The sequence below is a fragment of the Salvelinus namaycush genome, chromosome 28, assembly GCF_016432855.1.
Source record: "Salvelinus namaycush isolate Seneca chromosome 28, SaNama_1.0, whole genome shotgun sequence".
NCBI classification, from domain to species: Eukaryota; Metazoa; Chordata; class Actinopteri; order Salmoniformes; family Salmonidae; genus Salvelinus; species Salvelinus namaycush.
Genome location: NC_052334.1, coordinates 12,792,614 through 12,813,040, shown reverse-complemented (window position 1 = coordinate 12,813,040; position 20,427 = coordinate 12,792,614). Strand labels below are relative to the sequence as shown.

The window sequence follows — 20,427 nt, the reverse complement described above, 5'->3', positions numbered from 1 at the left end:
GGCTTGTAAGTAAGCATTTCACTGTAAGGTCTACCTACACCTGTTTTATTCAGTGCAAGTGACAAATAACATTTGATTTGTGTAAAGAACAGTATATTCAGTAAAGTACATTACTGTACTCCACAGTACTATTCTTTACTTCACTGTAATGTTCTCTGTGCTGTACTTTTCTCTACAATGCCAGTGTAAGGGAGGACAGTAGCAGGTGACCCAACTCTGGTTTGTGACTACTTTGATTTCCCATTGTTGCCAATTCAATTGCAGTAATTCCGTTACAGATTTTTCAGTAATTCCATAACAGATACACCTAATAATTCATAAACATAAATTATCACACTAATTGGTAGGTCTACCTTTAATTGTTACTTCTGTGAACGTTCATTATCCTCCCTCATGAGGGAGAGAAATTAAAAAATATCAGAAAGATGTGGGTTTTTGGTAATGGAGTTACAAGGCACAAACTTAAACTTACAGAAGGCAAATCATTTATCCAAAACAAAATATGTGTTGATATCAGTTGGAAGGGGTCTTCAACATTAGTGAAAGCCAGAAAGTCTCAAGACCCCTTTTCCATCTGTTTGACCAGAAATCAAATTGATGAAAAAAGATATTAAAATATATATTCCTTAAATAAAAAATTAAAAAATTAAACTGTTGCTTTCATTTGACACGCTCCTATGAACTTCACATGTTGGAGCTCATGGCTCCTTTTAGATGGAAATGCCCTTATGTAATGCAAACCTGGCACTTTCTTCTAACAAAAACAGACAAAAGGAAAAACAACCAGATGCCTTTACATGGTTTACAATGCATTTTTGTGGTTTAACCACCTTCGTATTGAATTCCCTTAAGCCTCATTTCTAAGACAATCCAATATGAATCTAATGGAGACAAATCCTAAAAATAACCCACCATCACTGATCTGTAACAAAAGTCAACCACAGTTGGTTAAAACAACAAAGATGTGGCAGTGCATCAAATTATTTCCCCCCTTCAACATAAGTCAGAGATCAAACCAAAATGACAGTTTGTAATATTCATTAGCAGTCAGATGACTTAAAAACACAGCAGCCTACATTTAGCCTGGCCTTGTAGTAAACTCTGTAGCTTTGTAAAGACAAAGCAAAAGTATTGAATCCAGTCCAAATGCTCATACAGTATAAATGAACTGAAGGCATGGGCTTCAGTTCAAACTAAGCCAACATTGAAATGGAAACATGCTCACTCTAAGGTTGCATCCCAAATGGCACCCTATCTACTCTCTATTAGTACACTACTTTTGACCAGGGTCCATATGGCACTGGTCTAAAGTACTGCACTATACAGGGAATAGGGATGCCATTTGGGACATTAAATTAAGCCCTTCCCCCATTCTAATTCGCAGGCTGGGGAAAAACAAGCGCCCAGTTTGTTTTCAAAGAGATATGTCAGCCATGAAGACCAGATAAGCCTGAACAAAAGCTGCTTTGGGAACAGTGGAACAGTGACCAGCCAGGGGACTGAGGGGACGAAGGGACAGAGGGGAGGGGAAACCTGCTCTGCTTACTATCCACTTGGCTAGCTAAAACACAAGATCAGTCACTGAGGGACATGCTTGTACCTCTTGTACACAATGATAATTAAGACCACTGGCCTCATTCCTTTATTTCGGTATTATTTTTTAGCCCAGGACAAGTATTTTCAGCACCAATGTGCATATCGTATCAAATCACCCTCCTTTTCTTCATGGACTACTGTCCCTGCCAGGGTGGCTGGATAAGGGTGGAAAAGGAGTTAAATTCCTAAATGTTTGGTTACATTCGAGGGTCAGTACTGGACATGTGATCCTGCATGCTTGCACAATTGTATCTGTTGAGAACCCTGATAAAGAACTGATGTAGCCTAGCAAGCCTACAAAATTAGCATTCAATGTACAATAAAAACATGTTCAGCTAGCATGTTAATCAATAACATCCACATATTTACAAATGGGTGATGATACGAGGCAGGCTGAGGAGACACCACTTTCAAGTTACGATTGATTAGACACTGGCCAATAGTAAGCAGAGAGTTAAGGCTATATAGACAAGAGGGAAAACAGAACACTGGTTCATTGAATGTTTTTCAGCACATCGCAGCAGAGAGGGGTCTGAGCTGGATACAGAAGGAAAAGTGCAATAAAACAAAAGTCTCTGTTGTCTGAGCAAAACATGAACAACAAACTAGGCTACTTCCACAGCGCGTTCCAGCAATGTCTGCTAGAAAATGCATCTGTACAGTTATGGCCAAAAGTTGAGAAAATGACACAAATATTAATTTTCAAAGTTTTCTGCTTCAGTGTCTTTAGATATTTTTGTCAGATGTTACTATGGAATACTGAAGTATAATTACAAGCATTACATAAGTGTCAAAGGCTTTTATTGACAATTACATGAAGTTGATGCAAAGAGTCAATATTTGCAGTGTTGACCCTTCTTTTTCAAGACCTCTGCAATCCACCCTGGCATGCTGTCAATTAACTTCTGGGCCACATCCTGACTGATGGCAGCCCATTCTTGCATAATCAATGCTTGGCGTTTGTCAGAATTTGTGGGTTTTTGTTTGTCCACCCTCCTCTTGGGGATTGACCACAAGTTCTCAATGGGATTAAGGTCTGGGGAGTTTCCTGGCCATGGACCCAAAATATCGATGTTTTGTTCCCCGAGCCACTTTGTTATCACTTTTTCCTTATGGCAAGGAAAAGGCATTGTTCGTCACCAAACTGTTCCTGGATGGTTGGGAGAAGTTGCTCTCGGAGGATGTGTTGGTACCATTCTTTATTCATGGCTGTGCTCTTAGGCAAAATTGAGTGAGCCCACTCCCTTGGCTGAGAAGCATCCTCACATGAATGGTCTCGGGATGCTTTACTGTTGGCATGACACAGGACTGATGGTAGCGCTCACCTTGTCTTCTCCGGACAAGCTTTTTTCCGGATGCCCCAAACAATCGGAAAGGGGATTCAGAGAAAATGACTTTACCCCAGTCCTCAGCAGTCCAATCCCTGTACCTTTTGCAGAATATCAGTCTGTCCCTGATGTTGTTCCTGGAGAGAAGTGGCTTCTTTGCTGCACTTCTTGACATCAGGCCATCCTCCAAAAGCCTTCACCTCACTGTGCGTGCAGATGCACTCACACCTGCCTGCTGCCATTCTTGAGCAAGCTCTGTACTGGTGGTGCCCCGATCCCGCAGCTGAATCAACTTTAGGAGACGGTCCTGGCGCTTGCAGGACTTTCTTGGGTGCCCTGAAGCCTTCTTCACAACAATTGAACCGCTCTCCTTGAAGTTCTTGATGATCCGATAAATGGTTGATTTAGGTGCAATCTTATTGGCAGCAATATCCTTGCCTGTGAAGCCCTTCTTGTGCAAAGCAATGATGATAGCATGTGTTTCCTTGCAGGTAACCATGGTTGACAGAGGAACAAGGATTCCAAGCACCAACCTCCTTTTGAAGCTTCCAGTCTGTTATTCAAACTCAATCAGCATGACAGAGTTATCTCCAGCCTTGTCCTCGTCAACACTCACACCTGTGTTAACGAGAGAATCACTGACATGATGTTAGCTGGTCCTTTTGTGGCAGGGTTGAAATGCAGTGGAAATGTTTTTTGGGGATTCAGTTTATTTGCATGGCGAAGAGGGACTTTGCAATTAATTGCAATTCATCTGATCACTCTTCATAACAGTCTGGAGTATAAGCAAATTGCCATCATACAAACCGAGGCAGCGGACATTGTGAAAATTAATATTTGTGTCATTCAAAACTTTTGGCCACGACTGTACAGTACAGGCCTACTATTATTGAGAAAACATTAATATGACCTCATTTTCAGTCAGACACACAGAATCACTCACCGTGCACAGACAAACAATTCAGGACAAAGGGTGGGAGCTAGGGTTGCAAAATTCTGCGAACTTTCAATAAAATCCCTGGTTCTCACGAAATCCCAGTTGGAGGGAAATCAGCAGGAAATACAGAATTCTCGAATGTGGATTTCAGAAAACCAGGGATTTTATTGAAAGTTCCCAGAATGCAGTGCTAGGAGTCACTACAGAGCCGGGTTCGATCCCAGGAGTAGGAGACACGAGGCCGGCACACAATTGGCCCAGTATCGCCTGGGTTAGGGGAGGGTTTGGACGGCCGATGTCCTTGTCCCACCTCACTCGAGCGACTACTTGTGGTGGGCCAGGCGCATGCACGCGACCTTCGGTCGCCAGCTGTACGGCGTTTCCGCCGACACATTGGTGCGGCTGGCTTCCGGGTTAAGCGAGCAGTATCAAAAAGCAGTGCGGCTTGGCAGGGGTCGTGTTTCGGAGGACGCATGGTTCCTGACCCTCGCCTCTCCAGAGTACGTACGGGAGTTGCAGCGATGGGAAAAGACTAACTACTAATTGGATATCACGAAAAAGAGGTAAAAAAGGTACACAAAAAAATTGAGGTGAAAGGGAGACAGAGTAGGACTTTAAAGATCCAACCTTTTTAATTTTTACTGTTGAAAAGCAATATCTCAAGTATAAATACAGTGACGTAAACATACTAAGGTAATTTATTTTATTTTAAACAAACTAGTGTTTAGACAACTGCAAACTTCAAGGAATAGGGCATTCAAGGAGTTGGTCTGATAGGAAGTCGTGATGTCATCAGAAAGGCCAGCTCCCACCACTTGTGCCATGTCATGAATTACCTGAACCACCTATTTTGATGTGCCTTTTGTTATGTAAATCAGCTGTTAAATGAGGCGAGAAAGAGACTGGAGTGCCACTAAGTTCACCACCTCCCATTAAACTGATTGGCTTAAAATGACAGGTTTTTGAGGAAGTAAACCGCTGCTGCTTGTGGCGGTGCTAAAGGTTATTGCACATGACATGATTACACTCGTCTTGCAAATACACTTTTAGCCCAAACTTTGTACTTAGGACTGGCCGGCCTGTGATTAACAAGTCAATTGTCTGCGAGAGGAGCTGATGGATTCAAAGGCTCTGTTTTTGCCATGTGGGAAGTAGGCTGTTCAAAGTGTTACAGCAGTGTTTTGCTAATTTGTAATTACAAACTTTTCATACGGTGCAGTCCCCACAATGTGTTGGATGATGAAGACCAATGAGCTAATTGACAAAAAGCTTCTTCACGAACAACATTCTGAATTGTGATTGTTGTATAATAAATGATTCTGTTGAGCTTTGCTCTTGCTGCATATTCATATGATTGTACTCTAACTAGTTCTCCAAAGTGCTTCTACTCAACGTTAGGTTTTTCCTAATTTTGTCGGTTGTGGTTTGTGACCAAACTACCAGGCTAAGTAAATCAAATTACATTTGTTTTATTGGTCACATACACGTATTTAGCAGATGTTATTGCGGGTGTAGCGATATGCTTGTAAATCAGGTTTCTCAGAGTAGGAGTGAAAATCTAAGCTCAGTTTTGCCTTTTAAAATCATAATGAATAAAAGTAATGAATAAGACATGAATAAGACATGATCCTTAAATTAGCACTTCTACTCTGAGCCACTTTCTGGGTGCGGGCCAATAACAGAACTTGATAACACCACACTATGCTTAAAATGCTCGATCAAAATATCATTGCATTGTTAAAGAATTTACAACCCAGAATAAATTAAACTGGAACTAGGCCTATTGTCATTTCACTGAGCAAGAGAGCCTTTCTATTTGAGAGAGAGACTAACTTACATGGTTCCTGAAGAGGCGTTTTCTCTTTAGCTAGAATCCTTGCAACTCAACGTTTCTCTATTGCCCATTGCCCTGTGGCCTGCCTGCCTGGGGCACAGCACCAGTGTAGACTAGAGTATGTGGGTGTATGTATGCACGGGAGTTAACCTAAAGCTAGTAAAGCGCTAACTGAAATTCTTCCCAACCTTCCCCATTGCAGCACGCGGTTAAAGAGAAAGCTTCACCTAAGCAGCTGTCATTGACCACCACAGAGCCGGGCCCCAGCTTCTCCACTTACAGACACGTGTGGCTGTCAAGGAGGAAATAAAGCATTGCAGCCAATTGGCTTCCAGGACTCTCTTATGTCTATATACGGCAGCTAGATAATCAATAGTTTTGTAGAGATAGAGGGACTCCTCTCCACTGACTCCTGATTATGTTGGGTAGGTGTCAGATTCTCTCCTGCTACTCCACTCAACATGTGCCCCCGCATACACAAGTAGGCCTACACACTCTACAAATACACACAAACACCCTACTGAGCCAAGCCAACGCGCCAGTCCCATGACTGGGACAAGACCAAAGGGGGAAAAGGACACCCTGAATGACAACGAAGCCCACAGAGAAGAGCAGAATCTTCAATATCAGCAGCAGCAGCAGGAGCTCAGACTGGCCACATTCTGATCCTGCTGCAGCAGCATGTCCCTATGGACACAGGAAGACACTAAAAATGTACTACAAGCTCCACTCCATTGACCTACGTGAATGCGTGTAGGCTTGAGCGGTATACCGGGGCATTTGGAAAAAGCCACAAGATTGTTTTTCAATACAGTCCAAAGTATTTATTTCAAGTTTTTCCCAATACATATATTTGTAGCTACTTTAAATACTATGTGGCTACTTTAAATACCAGCAGTCAACTTATGCAATACGTTAGGAGATAAAGCAGATTGTGTTAATTTCACCAGTCACATTATGAAGCTTACCTTAGTACCCCAGAACAGTTGAGCCAGTCACGTGTTTGTTTGTAAATATCACAACAGGAGAAAGCAGGAGCTGATAAATCCATAGCGTTCTATATGTATCAGCAGTCTGTTTTGCTGCACACATGAGGTGATGAAGTTACACTTGTATGCAATTCGCTACTAAATGTTTTCCATTAGATACACTATATGACCAAAAGTATGGACACCTGCTCATCAAACATCACATTCCTAAATCATGGGCATTAATATGGAGTTGGCCCCCCTTAGCTGCTATAACAGCCTCCACTCCTCTGGGAAGGCTTTCTACTAGATGTTGGAACATTGCTGCGGGGACTTGCTTCTACTCAGACCTCACTTTGTGCACGGCTGCATTGTCATGCTGAAACAGGAAAGGGCCTTCCTCAAACTCTTGTCATAAAGTTGGAAGCACAGACTCATCTAGAATGTCATTGTATGCTGTAGCGTAAAGATTTCCCTTCACTGGAACTAAGGGCCAACCATTATTCCTCCTCCAGCTAACTTTACAGTTCGCACTATGCATTGGGGCAGGTAGCGTTCTCCTGGCATCCGCCATACCCAGATTTGTCTGTCGTACAGCCAGATGGTGAAATGTGATTAATCACTCCAGAGAACTGCTAGAGAGTCCAATGGCAGCGAGCCGACGCTTGGCATTGTGCATGGTGATCTTAGGCTTGTGTGCATCTGCTCAGCTATGGAAACCCATTTCATGAAGCTCCTGATGAACAGTTATTGTGCTGACGTTGCTTCCAGAGGCAGTTTGGAACTTGGTCGTCAGTGTTGCAACCAACTACAGAATTTTTACACACTACACGCTTCAGCACTCTGTGGTCCCATTCTGTGAGCTTGTGTGACCTACCACATCACAGATGAGATGTTGTTGCTCCTAGACATTGCCACTTCACAGTTGACTTGGGCAGCTCTAGCCTGGCTGAATTTTGACAAACTGACTTTTTGGAAAGGTGGCATTCTATGACGGTGCCACATTGAAAGTCACGGAGCTCTTCAGTAAGGCCATTCTACTGCCAATGTTTGTCTATGGAGATTGCATGTCAGTGTGCTCTATTTTATACACCGGTCGGTCAGCAACGGGTGTGGCTGAAATAGCCGAATCCACTCATTTGAATGGGTGTCCACATACACTATGTAATACAAAAGTATCTTATAATGAGGTTTCTGTTAGAGCTCTTGAGTTCTGTACAGTTGCCATTTTTCCCCTCCTCCGTTCTTCTCCCCCCTGCTCAAGGTACACATACTACTCCTTCAGAAAGCATGTGTCTCAACTTTGTTAATTTGCACAATTTCTCTCGTTCACTTTAGCTTGTAAATGTTCACACTCACCGAAAATTAGATTTGGTAACTAATAGCTATACTTAGTTTGTTTTGCTTGTTAGCATTTAGCTAATAGCGTCTGTGATTTCACTATTAGTTTGTGCTAATTTTGTTAGCATTTGGTATTTTCTTGTATGCTATGCCGGTAAGTAATACCGTAAATCCTGAGATGAGAGAAGGACGGTATCTGGATACCACCCAAGCCTATGTGGGAGGAGTTGGATTTTTGGAGTAGCGGACATCTTTTGGTAACATTGATATCCTCGCCGGTCCCTTTACAAGGGGGCGGGGGGGAATAGCTTGCTGGCAGCCTGGCTAAAAACATTGCAATCTAGCTAGCCTTTTCAGCTTGCCACATCGCCATGTGAAATAAATCTGATTTATAAAAATGTAAAAAAGATATGCCCTGTCAAATCTACTTTATGCTTCTTGTGTGTTCATTCCCATAGCAGCTAAAAATAGAACATGTTTGGTCAGAGAAGAAAAAAATCACATGACTAGCTAGTTGGCTACAGCAGGTTCAAACATTTCACAATAGCCTGTAATCACTAGTTATTACTTCTAAACAAAATACATTTTGGGGTTCTCTTGTCTTCTCATTTGTGGCAAAAGCAAAAGAAGAGTCTCAGTCTTCCCTTGCTAGCAAGTTGACTAAACACTGCAAGCTAGCTAGCCCTTTAGCTTCTTACATCGCCATGTGAAATAATCAGATTTATAATTAAATATGCCCTCGCAAATATTCTTATACTTGCCAGTGTAAAGTACAACATTATCCTAAGTTGATATGCTGCATCAATGTATTCACTCCCATATCAGCTAAAAACAGAATGTCATCCTTTTTAGTCACAGAGAAAAAAAAAGCACATGGCTATCTGTTTTAGCCTAAAGTAACATTATCACCTCAAAACAAAATATTTGGGGGGATTCTATAAGGTTGAAATGTTGTTTGGTTTATTATCTGAACAGTCGCTGAGACTCAAGGGTAGAAGAATACGGCGTCAAATGCCGGAGTGTATTTTTTGTGTGACAAAAACGACATTGTGCTGTCTGTCCAGCCTACGTATTCTCTGCAGATGCTTTAAGGAGACTTTTCTGACCAGGATCCAATTGAGAGCCCAACTAGCCAAATCTAAAACTGACCCTTACATTAGGCTAACCCTAACATTAACCAAACCTAACCCAATTTTAACCAATTTGGAAATTAAATATAGGTTTGCACGTCAGCCACGTAGCCTTTCCCATAAATGCATGGCTGCCCTCTCCTTTCATAAGGCACTTCCTTCACCTGAACCTACTGGGGTTTTTCATACAAATACAATAGCACTTTAAAACACACCCGGGAAGAGGGGTGCGGCTGCCTGACTGCCTGTAATTCGTATACAAAGCTATTTCCATACCCAAGCACTTGTGGACGAGCGCTGTTGAAATACCTTTTGAGGCGATTTTCTAATCTAGTGGTGTACAGGACAGTACATCCAAAACACTAAAACATCTAGCCCCAACTATAAATCAGAAAGCAACCAGAGAGAAAGCAGCTTTAGTTTAATATATTTGGACCACTAACAAATCAGTGCTTTCCTGCTCTTAGTATCAATCTATCGTAACCAAAACACCTCGCAAAGAAAGAAGTTTAAACAACATTTCACTGCTAGTGACTCCATTGAATAGAGCATCCTGATCACTGACTGACCAGTAACAGTTGTGCAATGATCTGTTATGTGTTCCATCCAGGCTAAGTACAGAGACATCCATCCATGATACTCTCAACATTCCACATACAAATGCTGTGCAGCACACTAACTCAGTAACACAAGTGCTGTCCTGTCGGAAGAGTAACATGGCACACAAGACCTTTGATTTGGGGGTTCTCTCTCATAGCAGCATGAGTATGTCATAGCATACAGACTCAGAAATAATCTCAAGACTTCAGCTGGCAACAACCCATTAACTTAACCTATTGTTGATCAGTTGCTACATGTTAGCTGGGGCATGGGCCAATAAAGCTATTAGCTCAGTAAGGTCAGTCTAAAAATAGGGAAATATTAGGTAAGCCAACACACAAGTTGACTACTATAAATCAGATCTCTCCTTTAAAGCTCAAACAAAAGTATCCATATTTTTTATGATACGGCTTTTCAACATACAGTAGATTTCTATTTCAATGTCAATGCTCTAGTTACACATGCGGCCTATCAATAACACCATTGCAGGCATACATATGCCCACACAAACAGAGGACCTCTTACCTAACAGGTCTTGAATTCCACACCTCTACTGAGAAGTTCACAGCGATTCAGTAATTACTTCAGGAGGGCCTGTGAAGGGCCTATGAGTAGCTAGCTTTCCACAGCCTAGTGTCTGTGCATTCCCTCCATTGCCAAGCACAAGGCTTCAGCTCTGACACCTTACCACCAGACCAGGAATGGCAAAAGCCTCGTCTATCTCACCCTGCCCATTGGATAGAAACTCATCAGGGGAATGGGAAACACATGCTGCCGAGGTACAGGCAGAGGATACAGACATGACCTATGCTACAAGACACAGCAAACCAGTTGCGTTACGTCAAGACTGGGCAACTTAATTTTTTTCCCAATGGCTATCAACACACCTTGTACAAACAACGACCATCCCAGTTTCTTTTGGTTTAGTGAATTCCTTCCTATCTGGCCCTTTGAGACAGTCGCACACCATTTAATCATTCACAGTTCTATGCTCTAGCCTTTCTTGTACTGCAGTAATCTGGAAGCCCACCATACAGTTGGTCTGTCTGTATGTCTTTGTGGCAATTGTTTAGCCTAATGTCAAAGCATTTTTCAAACTTTTCAGTCACACACCATTCAGTTGTACTTACACTGAGCTTTTCTTTATTACAGTAGCATAAAGACAGCCATACAGTGTTGCTATATGTCCCAAAACAGGCATTCTCTGACATGTCTTTGTGGCAATTGTGTAGCCTAACATCAAAGCAGCATGCCTACAACTTTAGCATTGACACAAATGAATCAGTGTGAAAAAATACCAATGCTGGAATGCACTGAGGGACAATGAGCATGTAGGAAACGTCCTTCACAGCACAAGGCAAACACACTGGATGCTGTAAGAGCATTCAACAGGCCAGGCTGAATATAACATGTAAAAAGGACAAGCAAGATGAAAATTCAAACAGCCAAAGACAACCTATCTTTTGTACTACAAAATGTGCCTTTCAATTGTTGTTTACAAGTAGTATGGCCAAGAAGTAGAAAACAAACACCTCAGCTTTTCTCAAGTTCTCAAGGGTGAATTATTGGGGCTCAGGCAGGTGGAAGGCTGAGAGCAAAGACAAGCCAACGCAGAGCGAGAGAGAAAGCAGTGGGAACAGAACAGGACAGGATTAAAAGCCACGTATCTAAAAAAACACAAAGGCTTGTCACAACCTGTTACACTCGCAGGTCTGGCCCTCCTCACCCACTCCAATCAACAGCTTGTTTTGTCAGGTAGGAAAAACTGTGTTGAACACAGGGCTCTAAATAAAATTAAATAGTAGCACTGGTGTGCCCAACTTAAAAGATCACATTTAACAGCACCAGAAAATATTGATACAGCCTTTATTTGGCCTATGCATTCTATCTACTGTTGAAGCACATGTTGTGCCCTAGAAACTATGTAACACTGTAAAGACTGTTCATTATACAAGCTAAAATGCCAATACAAATACCAGTCATTGAAATTACAAAGTAATTTGTGGAATATTACAGCATTACATTGTGTAAAAGCACAGTTTCCTGTTGAGATGCATTACATTAAATTGTACACGGTCTCTTTATGAACATCAGGTTTGTGTGTGAAGACATGCAAATCTGTCATTCATTCACTGCTATGATCATTGAGCTCATGAAGTTATCCCTTTACCATTCTTTCAGTGCTCCCAAATGTTTAGACTGGTAAAGTTACCAGGTTGTTAGCAAGCTAGCTAATGAGGTAACACGAGGTGTCAGCGGGCCACGACATGGTTTATGAATGTAAAACGCGGCATGCCAATGGAGATGCATCCAGCTGCAGCGCCAATGTGCAATAGAAGGAGGGGAAAAAACGTAGTGCTGGTAGCGGCTGAATGGTTTGGGTTAGAGACAAGCCGTTTTCTCTGTAGCAATGGTGCAACCACCACAGTCACGAATCTGCGTCTTAGAGACTATTTGCACTGAATCGCCACACATTCAACCCTCACACACTACCACCCAGCACAGCTGGTGTTCTACTATATATTCAACTGACCAAGACAATACCCATTTTATATTTTGTAAATACAGTCATACTTATAGCACATTAATTATCCATTCTGTATATCCTATTGTTAATTAACTATACTGTATATCCTATTGTTTACATACCAGGCTATTACTAGGCATAGTAACTCTTCCTTTAATCATTTTTTTTATTTGACTTTACTATTGTTATATTGATTATTGTACTGGAATGTTGAGGTAGCTAGCGCACAAGCATTTAGCTGCAGCTTTTATACCTGCTGTAATCTGGACGTGACAAATAAAATGTTTGATTACAACAATTAAATGGCAGATTTTTTCTTCTAGGTGCACTAAAGCAAAATATTTAGGAGCATATGCGACCAAAATGCCCGCACTTTAGAGACCTGATTGAACACGTCTTTCTCCTGCTACGCGAGTCTTAATAGAGTGGACAAAGATGTTTTTGACACTGAGCTGTCCAGTTGTCAGGGTGCCTTGGTGGGACGGATAGGCGAATTCACCGCAACAGGTGGTAAAGGAAATTTCAAACTACACTACAAGGGGTTCTCATCATTTGTTAAAAAAAGAAGGGGGAAAAAGAAGGTAGGTCCCAAGGCCTGGGCTTGATGAAAAGAGATTCACCAAATGTGCACACAAATGTCTAAGCTACATAGCAACTGTTGCTCAATCCCCCCAAAAAGTATATGGATATAAGCCATGAACATTTCTGTCAATCTTTATTGACAACGCTGAAGCTGAGTGCTTGTTTTCATGATGTATTGTAGAGTCCAGGGTTCAACGTAAACTTTTCTCACTGTCCCGAACGGAATCCCTACTGGCCCAGATATTGGGGGTCATACAGAGCCTATTGACATGCTTTCTCTCTATATTCAGCTGGTAACAGGTTACATTTGGTTATTATGGTAAGTATTAAAAAGCTGTTTATCAATTAACAATGTGACACATCAGTCTACTCTTTAGCTGTCCAGTTGTCAGGGTGCCTTGGTGGGACGGATAGGCGAATTCAACGCAACAGGTGGTAAAGGAAATTTCAAACTACACTACAAGGGGTTCTCATCATTTGTTAAAAAAAGGGGAAAAAAGAAGGTAGGTCCCAAGGCTTTGTATTAATTACATACATTTGTATAATAGCCAGTCATTTTAAGATTACAATTTTTTTAATCTTAAAATAGGACGTTGCCCCAAGACAGCTGCTTCTCAAAAAAAGATATCGATCTGGGTACAGTAGGCTATCCAAGACAAATGCTAGGCAATTTGTAGATTTCTTTTTACATACTATCAACAGTAGCCAGCATGTTCACCATTGAAAATGTCCTTTTAGAAATCACTTTCCCTAAAATAAGTAAGCTCAACGAGTGGGTTGATGAGCTCTTTTTGCTCTGGACAGCTGGCATGTGAACACATCAACTTGTTATGTACAGTTCGAGAATGAGAAATTCTGACTCCCGGGGAGCATGATGGTGCTTTAACCTGTTGAGGACAGAGGGCGCTGTTTTCACTTTGGGGGAAAATCGTGCCCAATTTAAACGGCCTCGTACTCAATTCTTGCTCGTACAATATGCATATTATTATTACTATTGGATAGAAAACACTCTCTAGTTTCTAAAACCGTTTGAATTATATCTGTGAGTAAAACAGAACTCATTTTGCAGCAAACTTCCTGAAAGGAAGTGGAAAATCTGAAATCGATGCTCTGTTCTAGGGCCTGCCTATAAATGTCCTTGATATTTATTAGTATACATGCACTTCATACGTCTTCCACTAGATGTCGACAGGCAGTGAGAGAAGAAAGGGAGTGTATAACTTGATCTGGGGTCGAATAAAAGCTCTCGGCATGACGTGTCACCAGTTTCCTGTTTTCTGGAGAGCGCGAGAAGGGACCTGGTATTGCCTTCTGAAAAGCTGTCGTTATAGACGACTAATATCTCCGGCTTTGATTTTATTTGATAAATGTGACAATATCATCGTAAAGTATGTTTTTTTCAATATAGTTTTATTACATTATTGAAATTTATTCGGGACGTTAGGCGTGTTGCGTTGTGTGCCTTTGTTCAGGAAGGAGAGCTTCGCGCTACTTTGCTAGCTTTCCGTACTAATTGACTGGAGAAGAGGACATTCTAAAAACCAAACAACGATTGTTCTGGACAAAGGACCCCTTGTACAACATTCTGATGGAAGATCATCAAAAGTAGGACCCATTTTATGATGCTATTTCATATATCTGTCGAACATGTGAAATAGTAGTTTGCGCCCAGATTTTGGGCACGCTCTCGCTATAACTAAGCTGGATGTCGTAATGAAGTTATTTTTAGAATTCTAACACGGCGATTGCATTAAGAACTAGTGTATCTATCATTTCCTATACAACATGTATTTTCTAGTAACGTTTATGAATAGTTATTTGGTCAGAATAGTTGTGTCATAAAAATATCCGCACATTCTGGGAAAAAGATGCTACGTTAGCACAATGTATAACCACTGATTTCAGCTCTAAATATGCACATTTTCGAACAAAACATAAGTGTATGTATAACCTGATGTTATAGGACTGTCATCTGATGAAGGTTTATGAAGGTTAGTGAAAATTAATATCTTTTGCTGGTTTATTCGCTATCGCTAACGTGCCTATTGCTATCGCTAACGTGCCTTGATGAATGAATGCGGTAGTGTGGTAGGCTATTGTAGTAAGCTAATATAATGCTATATTGTGTTTTCGCTGTAAAACACTTTTAAAAAAATCGGAAATATTGGCTGGATTCACAAGATGTTTGTCTTTAATTTGCTGTACACCATCGATTTTTCAGAAATGTTTTATGATGAGTATTTAGGTATTTGACGTTGGTGTCTGTAATTACTCTGGCTGCTTCGGTGCTATTTCTGACGGTAGCTGTGATGGTAGCTGCAATGTAAAACTGATTTATACCTCAAATATGCACATTTCTCGAACAAAACATAGATTTATTGTATAACATGTTATAAGACTGTCATCTGATGAAGTTGTTTCTTGGTTAGTTTGGTTGGTTCTTGGTTAGTTTGGTTGGCTTTGTGCATGCTACCTGTGCTGTGAAAAATGTCTGTCCTTTTTTGTATTTGGTGGTGAGCTAACATAAATATATGTGGTGTTTTCGCTGTAAAACATTTTAAAAATCGGACATGTTGACTGGATTCACAAGATGTGTATCTTTCATTTGCTTTATTGGACTTGTTAATGTGTGAAAGTTAAATATTTCTCAAAAATATTTTTTGAATTTCGCGCTCTGCCTTTTCAGTGGAATGTGGGAGGAGTTCCGCTAGCGGAACCCCGGTGCCAGACAGGTTAACCACCAAACATATTGATCAAATACAAATAGCATTACTTTTCCACGTGTTGTCTTGTCTTCAATGGTTTTCAATGGCAGACTGCAACAGAGCAGGTAAATGTTGAACTGGAATGCAAATTTTGCAGGAAAGTTAGTGGCCCTGTTGGGTCAGTGACTGACAAGATCCACTGGCCCAACACGTTTTTACTGGCCCCAGGCCAGCGGACCATTGTTAATGTCAGATCCTGGAGTCAAACTATTTCTCAGTTAAGTAAGATTGTAAAAGCATCATTGCACAATTTGGGCCTAGGCCTACACGTGAGATGATTGTTAGACAGTTAAGGGGTTCTGATGGATTAATTGGCTAAGAGCGAGAAAAAAAACAGACTGACAAATGATTAAATGCAGAGGGTGACCATCCTATCCCCTCTGACCACAGAACATTGGCCGTCATTTCCCAACAATTCTACATGTTGAATCTGTACCTTTTGTTGACACCCAGCAGGTGATCTACTTCGCACAGCTGACAATCATCATGGTGACATGTACTGTCCATAAGGTCTTACAGTAGTTGGGAGGTGTTCAATATTAAAATCAATGGAGACAACATCCACCCATAAACATCTGATTCAGTTCCATGGGAGTGCCAAAACCTTCTCTGACTGTACAATTAAATCAACCACTCAATACCATAAGTGGATCAGGCACTTAGCCTAGTGTATCAGCACAAACCGGTACCAACAAAATGAGGAACAGCCTAACATTGATTAGAAACACTTTGGAGAACTAGTAAGTTGAATAGAGTGCCACTATATGAATACGTAGCAAGAAAAAGACTAAACAGAAGCGCAACTCAGGCATTTTATTATACAACAAGCACAACTTACGATATTGTTAAAGAAAAATCCCATGGCAAAAACATCAGCGCCTCTCACGGACAATTGACTTGTTAATCACAGGCCAGGTCTAAGTACAAAGTGTGAGCTAAACGTATATTTGCAAGACAAACAAGAGTATGTGCATGCTGTGTGCAATAACTTTCAGTACCTCACAACATGCAGCGGTTTACTTCCTCAATTTTTTTTATTTTAAGCCAATCACTGTTTAATGGGAAGTGATTAACTTAATGTTGCACTCCAGTCTCCTCACTTCATTTAACCTAACAAAAGACATGTCTCAATAGGTGGTCCAGACATGTCAACATAGCACAAGTGGAACTTTTACTGCTCTTCAACAGTAAAAGTATTTTTTATTTTTTTATTTTTTATCACTGGATGAGGTCTTTAAGCACAACCAAAATCAAGGTTCTTCACTCCTATTAAGATGGGACATTAAAGGTAGAGTCAGTGATCTGACATTGTTGCACAAAGTAAACAGCACGGTGGGCCCATTTCAGCAAAAACTAGCAAGGCTAAACGTCTGCCGTTTTAGTACCGTGGCTATCACATTGTAAGAGCATGATGTGAATCCATGCACAGATACCATGTGTGACTGAACGAAGTCTTGCTCATTGCAATATCTGCAGTGCTGCTCGTGCTACGTCATTTAGCTGACCTTTAAAGATGCTCATCATTTAAGCTAACACACTCAGGGAGGTTCTAAGGCTAGGCCATCTACAATCAAGATGGAAGTAATCCAAAACAAAAGTAAGGAGAGGTTGTTTTACACTTTGGACAAAGCTGAGAGTTCTCGTCAATCAGTAAAGACAAGGACGACTTTAAATTAACAATTATGTTTTGTAAATGCACAGCTAAGTGTTGATGAATGCAAGTATTTTGTTTCAGGGCTAAGGGATGTGCAAGGAGGTTTCTGGGACTGTGTGTCTGGTCAAGGAAAGGGACTGCTCCAAGTCCCATCCATCTCTGATTTTCTCAGTGTATGCGCCTAGTTTATAGTTCATCCAAAGGGCAGGCAATAATTTACCCTTATACATAGAGCACCTAACGTTAATAATTGGATTATCCATGTTAATAAATTCATAATTAGGAAAGTAGCTGTCAGCGAAACAGTCAACACCGCTACACAAAACTATTCATACACAACGTAGCCACTTGGTAAGATTGCTAGCTTTTAGATAAGTGACAATGTATTCACACATTGCACTATTTAGATTTAGTAACGACCATGCGTGTTGTTATCGTGTCAATAGGATAACAAAAGTGTGAGCTTGTTGTGTTAGTTTGCTAAACTACTGTGGGGTAAAAAGTTGCCAGTGACAACGACATTGTTACCTACATAGTTAATTTATAGTTTTAAATTAGCTCGTTACATTTCAGCAAAACGAGATTGTAACGTTGATAAACGTTTGTTCGATTTGAAAAGGCCTTATCCACCCATGCAGCTAAGGTTTGAGGAAAGCAACATCATAGTCAAGGTACTAGCCATTAGTTATGTGGCGTAACGTTAATGCTAGGTGCACGCTAACACATTCCGTACAAAATAAGTCCATAACGTTAAGTTAGCTAGCTAACGCTGATTAACTTTGTGGCCAATTACCTTATCAGATTCAAATGAATTGCAGTGCAATCTAAGCAAGTGTTTAAACGGACCCATCAGAGTCCATCTCCACTCCACCCACCTCGACTTTCCAGGCACGTTAACGTTATTAGCTAGCTAACGTTAGCATTGCTAATGGCTAGTTAGTTACACAACTTTTTTTTTTTTTTACTTGTGTGCTGGGTTGGCAGAATGTCAACTCAGTTTAACAATATTAGCTAGAATGTGTTAATTTAATTAATGTAGCTAGCTATTTAACTGTACACACATATAGAGAAATACCAAAGCAAAGGCAAAACGTTCAAACTGACCTGTGCCGCTGCGAAAACTCGGAAATGATGAGGTCTCCAATCCCCTGCCTTACTAGGAGCACTTGCTGGGCAAAGCAGCGCCGTGTTCGGTGTTCAGCAGTGACCTTACAATAAATTAGAACCGTATCTATAATTATACGGTCTTCATAACTATCATATAAGGAGTAAAATCGTTATCATTTTCGTCCGTATTTGATGCTACGCTCTTGCTAACAATCCCATACTAGCTAGTCGTTTTGCAAAAGATATTCGCGAGCGAGCGACGTCCCCTGCTTGATATTATAGCGCTCAGCGTTCTGACGTGCTTGCATCTTCAACAATGATGAACGTGTCCGCAAAACTATCATGCACGCGCAAAATAATTGCGTCAAAGACAATACTGTACTCCGTGAATTGAACTGAGATTGATCATTTATATAGGTAATTTACATTTTCGGAATAGGCCTACTTGAGGAAACAAATAAAAAAGGGACAATATGAAATGTTTAAAATAGATTAAAGCGTTATTAGGTGAACCAGTCCCCATGGTTTACGGGTGACCCAAATTATATTATATTACTATAAGAGTTCTGAAATCCCTATTACAAGCCATACCATAAACCAGGTGCAAAAGCGATTTGAGAACAATTCAAAGTTCCAACCTTTATGAAGTTCACAGCAGTTTATATGTAGGCATAGAAGAGTCATTGAATAATGAATCTCTTTGGTCTTCAGTTTCCATCGAGATTCAGTCCGTAGTCGGTTTCCATCATTAAAAATGAATCACTGACCTGACGTCAGGATACTAAGAGATCTTTTGTTTATCCCAAATTACACCCTATTACACTTTGGTGCACTACTTTTGACCAGGACCTTAATCAGGAGTCTGATTCAAATAAGTGCTATATAGGGAATAGGGTGTTATTTGGGATGTAACCCTTGTTTCCCGCCATAGGTCACAACAGCCTCAAAACACAGAATAGTGTCAGTCAAGTAAGCATGTGCCAGCCTCTTTTAGTAGCCTACTGTAGAGAGGAATGTGATCTCTGTCAGTGTCGTCGTCGTCGTCGTCGTCCCCCCCCCAATAGCTTTAAACCATCTTCATAGTTTATCATTGAATCATATACCAGAGGTAAGGTAGCTGACTGTTATCTTAAAGACATAGAAGCTTTGAACTCTTTTAAGAGACAGGTTTCCTGTGTTGGTGACCCATATTCATGGTTCTGTGTTTTTGCTAGTGCCAACATCAAGGAAGCCTTTTTTTTTTAAAGTGTGTGTTGTATCTCAACCAAGTACCACAAAATAATAGGTACCATGGAGCTCCGTGTGTTATCGTACACTACAGTATTGTAAACATGTGCACCACATCTGGCTGGCCACACCTGACCTTTTCCCCATGGCCCTTCTGTCTGTTCTTGTCTACCTGACACACAAACTTACACACACTCTCTTAGAAAAAAGGTTCCAAAAGGCTTCTTCGGCTGTCCCCATAGATGAACCCTTTTTGGTTCCAGGTAAAACCAGTTTTGGTTCCAGGGTTCTACATGGAACCCAAAAGAGCGCTCCCTGGAACCAAAAAGGGTTCTGAAAAGGGTTCTCCTATGGGCACATCCAAAGAACCCTTTTAGGTTCTAGATAGCACCTTTTTTTCTAAGAGTGTGTACAGATGTACACACACCTTCCTATCTGCCCTGTCTACCTGACACACTGTTATCAGTTATTGCTGGGGAAGTAATTATCAGGAGGAGACATGGTCTGGCTGGTAGATTATAGACAACAGCCAGAGGCATGCCGAGCTGGGGGAAAAGTTTATCATGTGTCTACATGCATCTTGTCAGTCTCATCTTGTGAGCTTAATAGTGCGATGGGCTCATTGCTGTGGGTTGGTGGAGGGCAGTGAGGGCTGTAAATGTAATAACAAGTTTGTGAACATGGATTGAGAGAGGGCTGTTATGTGAGAGTAACTGTAACAAGAGTTTGTTTTACGTGTTCTTCCACATTGTGATATAACTTATTGCTTAAGAAGAACATAATGGAGAAAAACACATTTGATGTTAGACAGCAGCAGCTCTAAAATAGCAG

General features: G+C 41.0%; 1 protein-coding gene across 1 annotated transcript in view; it reads right to left on the bottom strand.

The window, feature by feature from the left end:
- Positions 1 to 18,643, bottom strand: part of LOC120023582 (F-box only protein 34-like) — a 31,891-nt gene extending 13,248 nt beyond the window's left edge. The window contains exon 1 of the mRNA XM_038967616.1: positions 18,367 to 18,643. The gene's annotated coding sequence lies outside the window, so the exon portion shown is untranslated. The remainder of the gene's footprint in view (positions 1 to 18,366) is intronic.
- Between the last annotated feature and the right edge of the window lie 1,784 nt (positions 18,644 to 20,427).